The following is a 13929-nucleotide window of genomic DNA, read 5'->3' as shown; positions in this document are numbered from 1 at the left end:
GTCCGTACTTCATCATTCTTACTAAATTTCCATTTTAAGAGAGAGAGAAACAAAATATTGCATTAAAATGTCATGTTTTAAACCACAGGTGTCAAACTCAAGGCCCGGGGGCCAGATCTGGCCCGCCACTTCATTTAAAGTGGCCCCAAAAGCCGAGAATTTGTGCGTACTTCATCTTCATTACTAAATGTATTCATTGTTTACATTTTGAGAGAAACAAATGTATATAATGCATGGAATTGCATGTTTTAAACCACAAGTGTCAAATTCAAGATTGAGGGGCCAGATCTGGTCCGCCTTTTTCATTGAATGTGGCCCTTGAAAGCCCAGAAATATTGTGTGTGCTTCATCTTTCCAACTAAATGTATTCATCTTTTCTATTTTGAGAGAAAAAAATGTATGCAATGCATTAAAATTGCATGTTTTAAAGCACAGGTGTCAAACTCAAGGCTGAGGGGCCACATCTGCCCCGCCACATCATTTAAAGTGGCCCCTAAAAGCCTAGAAATACTCTGCGTACTTCATCTTTCCGACAAAATGTATTCATAGCTTCCATTTTGAAAAAAAAAATGTATTTAATGTATTAAAATGTCATGTTTTAAACCAGAGGTGTCAAACTCAAGGCCCGGGGGCCAGATCTGGCCCGCCACTTCATTTAAAGTGGCCCCAAAAGCCGAGAATTTGTGCATACTTCATCTTCCTTACTAAATGTATTCAATGTTTACATTTTGAGAGAAAAAAATGTATGTAATGCATGGAATTGCATGTTTCAAACCACAAGTGTCAATTTCAAGATTGAGGGGCCACATCTGCCCCGCCTTTTTCATTGAATGTGGCCCTCGAAAGCCTAGAAATATTGTGTGTGCTTCATCTTTCCAACTAAATTTATTCATCTTTTCTATTTTGAGAGAAAAAAATGTATGCAATGCATTAAAATCGCATGTTTTAAAGCACAGGTGTCAAACTCAAGGCTGAGGGGCAGATCTGGCACGCTACTTCATTAAATTTGGCCCCCGAAAGCCTAGAAATATTGTGCCTGGTACATCCTTCCAACTAAATGTTTTCGTTTTGTTTCTATTTTGAGAGGAAAAAATGTATGTAAAGCATATGTGGATATTGCATATTTTAAACCACAGGTGTCAAACTCAGGATCCGGGGCCCAATAATGGCCCGCCACATCATTTAATGTGGTCTTAAAAGCCGAGAAATATTGTGCATACTTCATCTTTTCTACTAAATGTATTAATTGTTTCTATATTGAGAGAAAATAAATGTAATTAATGCATTACAATTGAATATGTTTTAAACCACAGGTGTCAAACTCAGGGCCCGGGGCCCAAATCTGGCCTGCCACCTCATTTAATGGGGCTCCCAAAGCCTAGAAATTATGTGCGTACTTCATATTTCCGACTAAATGTATTCATTTTTTCTATTTTGAGAGAAAAATATGTATGTAATGCATGAAATTGTATACGTCTTAAATCACATGTGTCAAATCAGGGCCCATACGTGGCCCACCACTTTATTTAACGTGGCCCCGAAAGCCGAGAAATATTGTCCGTACTTCATCATTCTTACTAAATTTCCATTTTAAGAGAGAGAGAAACAAAATATTGCATTAAAATGTCATGTTTTAAACCACAGGTGTCAAACTCAAGGCCCGGGGGCCAGATCTGGCCCGCCACTTCATTTAAAGTGGCCCCAAAAGCCGAGAATTTGTGCGTACTTCATCTTCCTTACTAAATGTATTCAATGTTTACATTTTGAGAGAAAAAAATGTATGTAATGCATGGAATTGCATGTTTTAAACCACAAGTGTCAAATTCAAGATTGAGGGGCCAGATCTGGTCCGCCTTTTTCATTGAATGTGGCCCTCGGAAGCCCAGAAATATTGTGTGTACTTCATCTTTCCAACTAAATGTATTCATCTTTTCTATTTTGAGAGAAAAAAATGTATGCAATGCATTAAAATTGCATGTTTTAAAGCACAGGTGTCAAACTCAAGGCTGAGGGGCCACATCTGCCCCGCCACATTATTTAAAGTGGCCCCTAAAAGCCTAGAAATACTCTGCGTACTTCATCTTTCCGACAAAATGTATTCATAGCTTCCATTTTGAGAAAAAAAATGTATTTAATGTATTAAAATGTCATGTTTTAAACCAGAGGTGTCAAACTCAAGGCCCGGGGGCCAGATCTGGCCCGCCACTTCATTTAAAGTGGCCCCAAAAGCCGAGAATTTGTGCGTACTTCATCTTTCCAACTAAATTTATTCATCTTTTCTATTTTGAGAGAAAAAAATGTATGCAATGCATTAAAATTGCATGTTTTAAAGCACAGGTGTCAAACTCAAGGCTGAGGGGCCACATCTTCCCCGCCTCATTATTTAAAGTGGCCCCTAAAAGCCTAGAAATACTCTGCGTACTTCATCTTTCCGACAAAATGTATTCATAGTTTCCATTTTGAGAAAAAAAATGTATTTAATGCATTAAAATGTCATGTTTTAAACAAGTTATTTTGAAGCCACGCTAAACAAGCCATGCTAAAACAAGTTATTTTGAAGCCACACTAAACAAGCCACGCTAAAACAAGTTATTTTGAAGCCACGCTAAACAAGCCACGCTAAAACAAGTTATTTTGAAGCCACGCTAAACACGCCACGCCAAAACAAGTTATTTTGAAGCCACACTAAACAAGCCACACTAAAACAAGTTATTTTGAAGCCACACTAAACAAGCCACGCTAAAACAAGTTATTTTGAAGCCACGCTAAACAAGCCACGCCAAAGCAAGTTATTTTGAAGCCACGCTAAACAAGCCACACTAAAACAAGTTATTTTGAAGCCACACTAAACAAGCCACACTAAAACAAGTTATTTTGAAGCCACGCTAAACAAGCCACGCCAAAACAAGTTATTTTGAAGCCACGCTAAACAAGCCACGCTAAAACAAGTTATTTTGAAGCCACGCTAAACAAGCCACGCTAAAACAAGTTATTTTGAAGCCACGCTAAATAAGTTATTTTGATTATGTTGAAAGTCAACCACGGAGAATATTTTTTGTTTGTGAAAATAAATGATGATCATTTGGAATCTAGAAATATCTCGGCGAGTGCTTCTTAAGGAATTTAGTGAGTCAAACACCTCCTCCTCAAGACTACTCTGCATGACTTTATTTTTTGTTTTTTCGAAACTTTTTGGAACGCAAGAGTAGTCGTTACTCTGAGAGTGCTTCATTATTCAATGAATCAGCATTAAATGAGCCTTCTTTGAAACTGTAACACATACAGTATTTATTACTAATATATGACCAATGTCTATTTAATACACTTCAAAGAAGTAATGAGAGTGTTGTGTGCAACAAGCAATACAAGCATGATGTGGCACATTACTGTAGGTCACATGACCCAGAAGACTAAACGCTTCAGTGCGTGATTACAGTTACAGTATGTTCCATAATTACATCGACTATTTCCATCATTGCTGCTCGGCCATTATTAACCTTCCCTTGTCGCTGCTCCTCGCCTGCAAACTAGGAATAGGACAATAAAAAAGCCATTGTCAACAAGACAATATGGAAGTGTACACACACACACACACACACACACACACACACACACACACACACACACATTGTGTGTACATTGTTCTCTCCACAGAGAATGATGTGTTTATTTGTCTCCAGAAGACAGAATGTTGCACACAGAAAAAGGAGCAGTGTGACTAAAACTAGACGGCAGTCTGAGCTAATATTTAGCGACCAAAAAGGAAGATACAGTAGATGCAGATGGATGATATCCTCCTGAAAACTCACATCTCTGCACTGGACATTTTGTCCCGATACAACGACGATACGATATCAGAGCCTTGAGCCTTGGCTGCAACCAATGCTAATCCCCTACGATATCAGCGGGAATCGTACGTGCTCGTCTTACTTTGTAGTGTGGAGTGTTAGAAAGGGTTTCGTCACAATGCTCGTTATGAAGAACACTGAGCTATGAACTGTCTGGAACAGACCTCTGCTGTCTTTAAGTTGAAGTGGAGTGGTAGCTGTTTTTAAAAAATGAAAGCAGTGGTCACATTAGTTCATGAAGTTACACCCATGGCGCAGTATATTGAATGGTGCGGACACGTTTGTTACTGGATACTTTCTAACACGCCTCTGCCTTAGAGACTTTGTATGTGTAAGTAATATGTAACTATACTTATTTGTTACGTCTAATGTCACCTTTTATTGTGCAATGATTATTAGCTATGTCTAGCTTGTGTGCTAGTGTGTGCTTAGCTGTTGTGTAGCTGCTAGCTCATAGTAGCCTAGCATGTTTACCTTTTGTTAATGACTTTAGTAAAATATCAGAAATTGTTTCCTTATTGGAGGACATTTAGATGTCTGTCAGCTTTGTACAAGTAAACACTCTGCTTGTATCGCACATGATATCACACACACACACGTAAACACTCTGCTTGTATCGCACATGATATCACACACACACGTAAACACTCTGCTTGTATCGCACATGATATCACACATAAGTAAACACTGCAGGTCTGCTTGTATCGCACATGATATCACACACAAGTAAACACTGGAGGACTGCTTGTGTCACACACGATATCACACATAAGTAAACACTCTGCAGGACTGCTTGTATCGCACATGATATCACACATAAGTAAAACACTCTGCAGGACAGCTTGTATCGCACATGATATCACACAAAAGCAAACTCTGCAGGACTGCTTGTATCGCACATGATATCGCACAAAAGCAAACACTCTGCAGGACAGCTTTTATCGCACATGATATCACACACAAGTAAACACTGCAGGACTGCTTGTGTCGCACATGTAATCACACATAAGTAAACACTCTGCAGGACTGCTTGTATCGCACATGATATCACACATAAGTAAACACACTGCAGGACTGCTTGTATCAGACACGATATCACACACAAGTAAACACGCTGCAGGACTGCTTGTATCAGACACGATATCACAAACAAGGAAACACGCTGCAGAACTGCTTGTATCAGACACGATATCACACACAGGTAAACACGCTGCAGGACTGCTTGTATCGCACATGATATCACACACAAGTAAACACGCTGCAGGACTGCTTGTATCAGACACGATATCACAAACAAGGAAACACGCTGCAGAACTGCTTGTATCGCACATGATATCACACACAAGTAAACACGCTGCAGGACTGCTTGTATCAGACACGATATCACAAACAAGGAAACACGCTGCAGAACTACTTGTATCAGACACGATATCACACACAAGTAAACACGCTGCAGGACTGCTTGTATCGCACATGATATCACACACAAGTAAACACTATGCAGGACTGCTTGTATGGCACATGATATCACACACAAGTAAACACTCTGAAGGACTGCTTGTATCGCAAATGATATCACACACAAGTAAACACTGTGCAGGACTGCTTGTATCGCACATGATATCACACACAAGTAAACACGCTGCAGGACTGCTCGTATTGCACATGATATCAAACACAAGTAAATGCGCTGCAGGGATATCACTCAATTTACATGCAAGCTGATATCATCTGATACTATATGGCGACACCCCAGCAAATGAAGACAATACAATCATAATAAACATGAATGTAATAAACAAACGTGTCTGGATCGTAAAAGCCCGCTTGTATCGGACATGATATCACACGTTCCACATGTAAGCTTACAGAATCCAAGACTTTTGATTGATTGATTGAGACTTTTATTAGTAGATTGCACAGTACAGTACATATTCTATTGTATTAGTAGATTGCACAGTACAGTACATATTCTATTGTATTAGTAGATTGCACAGTACAGTACATATTCTATTGTATTAGTAGATTGCACAGTACAGTACATATTCTATTGTATTAGTAGATTGCACAGTACAGTACATATTCTATTGTATTAGTAGATTGCACAGTACAGTACATATTCTATTGTATTAGTAGATTGCACAGTACAGTACATATTGTATTGTATTAGTAGATTGCACAGTACAGTACATATTCTATTGTATTAGTAGATTGCACAGTACAGTACATATTGTATTGTATTAGTAGATTGCACAGTACAGTACAGTACATATTCTATTGTATTAGTAGATTGCACAGTACAGTACATATTCTATTGTATTAGTAGATTGCACAGTACAGTACATATTCTATTGTATTAGTAGATTGCACAGTACAGTACATATTCTATTGTATTAGTAGATTGCACAGTACAGTACATATTGTATTGTATTAGTAGATTGCACAGTACAGTACATATTCTATTGTATTAGTAGATTGCACAGTACAGTACATATTCTATTGTATTAGTAGATTGCACAGTACAGTACATATTGTATTGTGTTAGTAGATTGCACAGTACAGTACAGTACATATTCTATTGTATTAGTAGATTGCACAGTACAGTACGTATTCTATTGTATTAGTAGATTGCACAGTACAGTACATATTCTATTGTATTAGTAGTTTGCACAGTACAGTACATATTCTATTGTATTAGTAGATTGCACAGTACAGTACAGTACATATTCTATTGTATTAGTAGATTGCACAGTACAGTACAGTACATATTCTATTGTATTAGTAGATTGCACCGGACAGTACATATTCTATTGTATTAGTAGATTGCACAGTACGGTACAGTACATATTCTATTGTATTAGTAGATTGCACAGTACAGTACAGTACATATTCTATTGTATTAGTAGATTGCACAGGACAGTACATATTCTATTGTATTAGTAGATTGCACAGTACAGTACAGTACATATTCTATTGTATTAGTAGATTGCACCGGACAGTACATATTCTATTGTATTAGTAGATTGCATAGTACAGTACAGTACATATTATATTGTATTAGTAGATTGCACAGTACAGTACAGTACATATTCTATTGTATTAGTAGATTGCACAGGACAGTACATATTATATTGTATTAGTAGATTGCACAGTACAGTACAGTACATATTCTATTGTATTAGTAGATTGCACAGTACAGTACAGTACATATTCTATTGTATTAGTAGATTGCACAGTACAGTACATATTCTATTGTATTAGTAGATTGCACAGTACAGTACATATTCTATTGTATTAGTAGATTGCACAGTACAGTACAGTACATATTCTATTGTATTAGTAGATTGCAAAGGACAGTACATATTCTATTGTATTAGTAGATTGCACCGGACAGTACATATTCTATTGTATTAGTAGATTGCACAGTACAGTACAGTACATATTCTATTGTATTAGTAGATTGCACAGTACAGTACATATTCTATTGTATTAGTAGATTGCACAGTACAGTACATATTATATTGTATTAGTAGATTGCATAGTACAGTACATATTCTATTGTATTAGTAGATTGCACAGTACAGTACATATTCTATTGTATTAGTAGATTGCACAGTACAGTACATATTCTATTGTATTAGTAGATTGCACAGTACAGTACAGTACATATTCTATTGTATTAGTAGATTGCACAATACAGTACATATTCTATTGTATTAGTAGATTGCACAGGACAGTACATAATCTATTGTATTAGTAGATTGCACAGTACAGTACATATTCTATTGTATTAGTAGATTGCACAGTACAGTACATATTCTATTGTATTAGTAGATTGCACAGTACAGTACAGTACATATTCTATTGTATTAGTAGATTGCACAGTACAGTACAGTACATATTCTACTGTATTAGTAGATTGCACAGTACAGTACATATTCTATTGTATTAGTAGATTGCACAGTACAGTACAGTACATATTCTATTGTATTAGTAGATTGCACAGTACAGTACATATTCTATTGTATTAGTAGATTGCACAGTACAGTACAGTACATATTCTATTGTATTAGTACATTGCACAGGACAGTACATATTCTATTGTATTAGTAGATTGCACAGTACAGTACATATTCTATTGTATTAGTAGATTGCACAGTACAGTACATCTTCTATTGTATTAGTAGATTGCACAGTACAGTACATATTCTATTGTATTAGTAGATTGCACAGTACAGTACATATTCTATTGTATTAGTAGATTGCACAGTACAGTACAGTACATATTCTATTGTATTAGTAGATTGCACAGTACAGTACATATTCTATTGTATTAGTAGATTGCACAGGACAGTACATATTCTATTGTATTAGTAGATTGCACAGTACAGTACATATTGTATTGTATTAGTAGATTGCACAGTACAGTACATATTCTATTGTATTAGTAGATTGCACAGTACAGTACATATTCTATTGTATTAGTAGATTGCACAGTACAGTACAGTACATATTGTATTAGTAGATTGCACAGTACAGTACAGTACATATTCTATTGTATTAGTAGATTGCACAGTACAGTACATATTCTATTGTATTAGTAGATTGCACAGTACAGTACATATTCTATTGTATTAGTAGATTGCACAGTACAGTACATATTCTATTGTATTAGTAGATTGCACAGTACAGTACATATTCTATTGTATTAGTAGATTGCACAGTACAGTACATATTCCGTACAATTGACCACTAAATGGTAACACCCCAATAAGTTTTTCAACGTGTTTAAGTCGGGGTCCACGCTAATCAATTCATGGTCATTCAATCAATTCCAATTCATGCACTTATTGTTTAGGCCAGTATCGGACCGATATCTACTATCAATATCAGCGTGGGATGACCCTGCTTCGATGGCATTCCCAATGATGATGTCATCACCGAGTGCTGCAAATGTTGGTACAAAACACTGAGAGTGCTTCATTGCTACAATTCAATTAGGACGCATATTAGATGGAAGCACATTTGAACTCCAATAAACTAACACAACTGCAGTCATTTTGTATTATTATATGCTTTATATTTCTTTCTGGCTCTGCAGCTAATTCTTATTTATTTACAGTACTCTTTTTCACACGGTATTATTTGAATAGAAAGGTCCTTGTGTTTGAAGAAGTCTGGAAGTAAAAGAAGCTGTCACACAATCATTCAAGGTGCATCATTTTTGTACCCAACACGTTCCAAGTCATGTGACGACCTTCTGACTTGCTGCAGGACAACAAATGAGGCGTGGGAATGTTTTGCTGTCATGAAGAACTCCGCAGCCGTGTTGTCACGCAGCATTGCATCATTCCACTAATGAACAAAAAGGTATGCATGCTGTCTGACCTTTTGTCTAATTAAACGCTGCACATTCATCACATTGCAGGCTGCACATGGAACACACACACACACACACACACACACACACACACACAGACACACACACACACACACACACACACACACACACACACTTCATTCCTGCAGCTGTGTTGTGGAGGGTGATGCTCTCAGGTATTTCAACACGACTTGTGACTTGGGTTTCCCGAGCAGCTAAATGGACGACATGGCTTCAACACAACAGACTTTTGTGAGGGGGTGAGGCTCGTGTTTACCCCTCAGGAAGTGGTACATTTGGAGGAAAAGGAGGGAGGGTTCTCTGTACAGTACGCTCCTTTGTCCGCTGGATCTAGAGCCGCACAAATCTCCAACAGGTGTTAAAACAACTAACTGGACTTTGAGAAAGTCTCCATCTTTTTTTGTGATTAAAGCCGCTTGGACAAAATGAAAGGAAAGGTGTGCTACTCATTTTGTATTTTTATGACTGGAAACATTTCATTGTACTTTTTTGTGACGTTTCATCAGAATCAGATTTATTGACCAAGTATGTTTAACACACCAGATTTGACTATGTAGCCGTGCTAGTTCTACATAAAGCTACAATAGTCCAATTATTAATATTATTAATAGACTGTATTTATATTATTCACATGTGAATAATGCTGTATAATAGACTGTATATAATTCACATATGAATAATGCTGTATAATAGATTGTAATTATATTATTCACATGTGAATAATGCTGTATAATAGACTGTATTTATATTATTCACATGTGAATAATGCTGTATAATAGACTGTATTTATATGATTACATGTGGATAATGCTGTATAATAGACTATTTATATTTTTCACATGTGAATAATGCTGTATAATAGACTGTATTTATATTATTCACATGTGAATAATGCTGTATAATAGACTATTTATATTTTTCACATGTGAATAATGCTGTATAATAGACTGTATTTATATTATTCACATGTGAATAATGCTGTATAATAGACTGTATTTATATTATTCACATGTGAATAATGCTGTATAATAGAGTGTATTTATATTATTCACATGTGAATAATGCTGTATAATAGAGTGTATTTATATTATTCACATGTGAATAATGCTGTATAATAGACTGTATTTATATTATTCACATGTGAATAATGCTGTATAATAGACTGTATTCATATTTTTCACATGTGAATAATGCTGTATAATAGACTGTATTTATATTATTCACATGTGAATAATGCTGTATAATAAACTGTATATAATGCACATGTGAATAATGCTGTATAATAGACTGTATTTATATTATTCACATGTGAATAATGCTGTATAATAGACTGTATTTATATTATCCACATGTGAATAATGCTGTATAATAGACTGTATATTATGCACATGTGAATAATGCTGTATAATAGACTGTATTTATGTTATTCACATGTGAATAATGCTGTATAATAGACTGTATTTATATTTTTCACATGTGAATAATGCTGTATAATAGACTGTATTTATATTATTCACATGTGAATAATGCTGTATAATAGACTGTATTTATATTATTCACATGTGAATAATGCTGTATAATAGACTGTATTTATATTATTCACATGTGAATAATGCTGTATAGTAGACTGTATTTATATTATTCACATGTGAATAATGCTGTATAATAGACTGTATTTATATTTTTCAAATGTGAATAATGCTGTATAATAGACTGTATTTATATTATTCACATGTGAATAATACTGTATAATAGACTGTATATTATGCACATGTGAATATTGCTGTATAATAGACTGTATTTATATTATTCACATGTGAATAATGCTGTATAATAGACTGTATTTATATTATCCACATGTGAATAATGCTGTATAATAGACTGTATATTATGCACATGTGAATAATGCTGTATAATAGACTGTATTTATGTTATTCACATGTGAATAATGCTGTATAATAGACTGTATTTATATTTTTCACATGTGAATAATGCTGTATAATAGACTGTATTTATATTATTCACATGTGAATAATGCTGTATAATAGATTGTACTTATATTATTCACATGTAAAAAATACCTACGTTTTTATTGTCTATTGTAAGCGAACTGGTCATAACGTGGTCCATGGGATGTTTGTTTTCCCAAGATGCAAGTAAAGTTGGACCGGACATGACTTGAAGGTAGAGACATTATTTTATTTTAACACTAACAAAAGGTACAGAACTAAAGGCGCGCACAAAGGCGGACAACAAACTTGACTAATGAAACAAAAACTAGCAATTGGGCAAAAAGCTATGAACATGAAACAAATATATACTTACTGTGACAAGAAAATAGACAAAACTCACTTGGCATGGAACTATGGTAACATGGGTAACATGGGTAACATGGGTAACATGGGTAACATGGGTAACATGGGTAACATGGGTAGCAGAAGTCAAACAGAGTTAATGTCACCAGGCTGACTTCCTGGCAACTATCGGCTTAAACGGTGTTGAACATGATTAATGACAGGTGTGTGAGTCCAAATGAATCAGGTGTGTGACATGAGGACAGGTGAAAACTAATGGGTTGTCATGGAAACAAAACAAAGAAGAGTGCACAAAGAGTCCAAAAAGGAAACTGAACATAACCACAACAAAACATGATCACACAGACATGACAGAACTGTGGTGGTGCTGAATTTCCCCCAGGGATCAATAAAGTACTTTCTATTCTATTCTATTCTATTTTTCCGCATTGTATAACGGACCAACCAGCCAAAGAACCCCAACATGTGGTATATTGTTGGAAAGGCCTCGATTGCGCCCACATGGGTTCTTGTTACCATGACAGTATTCAGGCTCTATGGGCCCACTGAATAGGTACCCCACTTTTCTCCTCCACTTGTGTCAGGAAACAACAATATTAGCTTTTCTTGTAGCTCATCCATACTTGTGTGTAGCTCTGTGCTTCAGACATCATTTTGTTCACACGCTTGTCTTCTTTATCCGTGGCTAAACACTTGTTGCATCCAATGTTTACTTTTAGTCGCATGGCCATCAGAAGGAGGTGAGCGCCGCAATGATTTGAATTAAAAACTCTCACTTTGTTGTCAACAAAACGTCCTCTTGGGCACATCTTTCATCCCAGAATCATGTGTTTTGGTAAAAGCATAGATATATTTGTCTTCTCCGAGAAAATGTCACTTTTATGGCGAACATGTGTCCCTTTTCGCTGGTTTTGGCCATTAAAGCCACAAAAGTCAGTCTTTCTTCTCATTTATTGCAATGGCAAATAGCTCCCAAAAAATAAAAATATATATATTTTTAACTCGCTCAAACTCGGCCATTTCTCCACTTAGTTGAAATATAAAAACACCGGAATGTTCCCCGAAGCCTTCAGGCGCTGACAGCAAAAGTTGAATTAAATGATTACGTCGGGGGTCAGCAACCTAAAATGTTTAAAGAGAATTGAATCAAAAATAATTAAAATAAATCTGTCTGGAGCCACAAAAAATTAAAAGCCTTATTATATAAGTTTTGTAATGAAGACAACACATAATGTAAGTGTCTATATTAGTTATATTAGCCTACTATCAAAATTACTTTAAAAGTCTTATATAAGTGTTATAATGAAGGCAACACATGATGTAAGTGTCTATATTAGCTATATTAGCCTACTATCAAAATGACTTTAAAAGTCTTATATAAGTGTTATAATTAAGGCAACACATGATGTAAGTGTCTATATTAGTTATATTAGCCTACTATCAAAATGACTTTAAAAGTTGTATATAAGTGTTATAATGAAGACAACACATGATGTAAGTGTCTATATTACTCATATTAGCCTACTATCAAAATGACTTTAAAAGTCGTATATAAGTGTTATAATGAAGACAACACATGCTGTAAGTGTCTATATTAGCCTACTATCAAAATGACTTTAAAAGTCTTATAAAAGTGTTATAATGAAGACAACACATGATGTAAGTGTCTATATTAGTTATATTAACCTACTATCAAAATGACTTTAAAAGTCGTATATAAGTGTTATAATGAAGACAACACATGATGTAAGTGTCTATATTAGTTGTATTAGCCTACTATCAAAATGACTTTAAAAGTCGTATATAAGTGTTATAATGAAGACAACACATGATGTAAGTGTCTATATTACTCATATTAGCCTACTATCAAAATGACTTTAAAAGTCTTATATAAGTGTTATAATGAAGACAACACATGATGTAAGTGTCTATATTAGCTATATTAGCCTACTATCAAAATGACTTTAAAAGTCGTATATAAGTGTTATAATGAAGACAACACATGATGTAAGTGTCTATATTAGCTATATTAGCCTACTATCAAAATGACTTTAAAAGTCGTATATAAGTGTTATAATGAAGACAACACATGATGTAAGTGTCTATATTAGTTATATTAGCCTACTATCAAAATGACTTTAAAAGTCGTATATAAGTGTTATAATGAAGACAACACATGATGTAAGTGTCTATATTAGTTATATTAGCCTACTATCAAAATGACTTTAAAAGTCTTATATAAGTGTTATAATGAAGACAACACATGATGTAAGTGTCTATATTAGCTATATTGGCCTACTATCAAAATGACTTTCTAGTGAGAAAAAAAATAAATTCAGTCTTAGCCGGGGCCCTGGTGAGGGGG

Source organism: Entelurus aequoreus, linkage group LG19 (assembly GCF_033978785.1).
Source record: "Entelurus aequoreus isolate RoL-2023_Sb linkage group LG19, RoL_Eaeq_v1.1, whole genome shotgun sequence".
Taxonomy (NCBI): Eukaryota; Metazoa; Chordata; class Actinopteri; order Syngnathiformes; family Syngnathidae; genus Entelurus; species Entelurus aequoreus.
Note: the sequence above shows the minus strand (reverse complement) of the source record.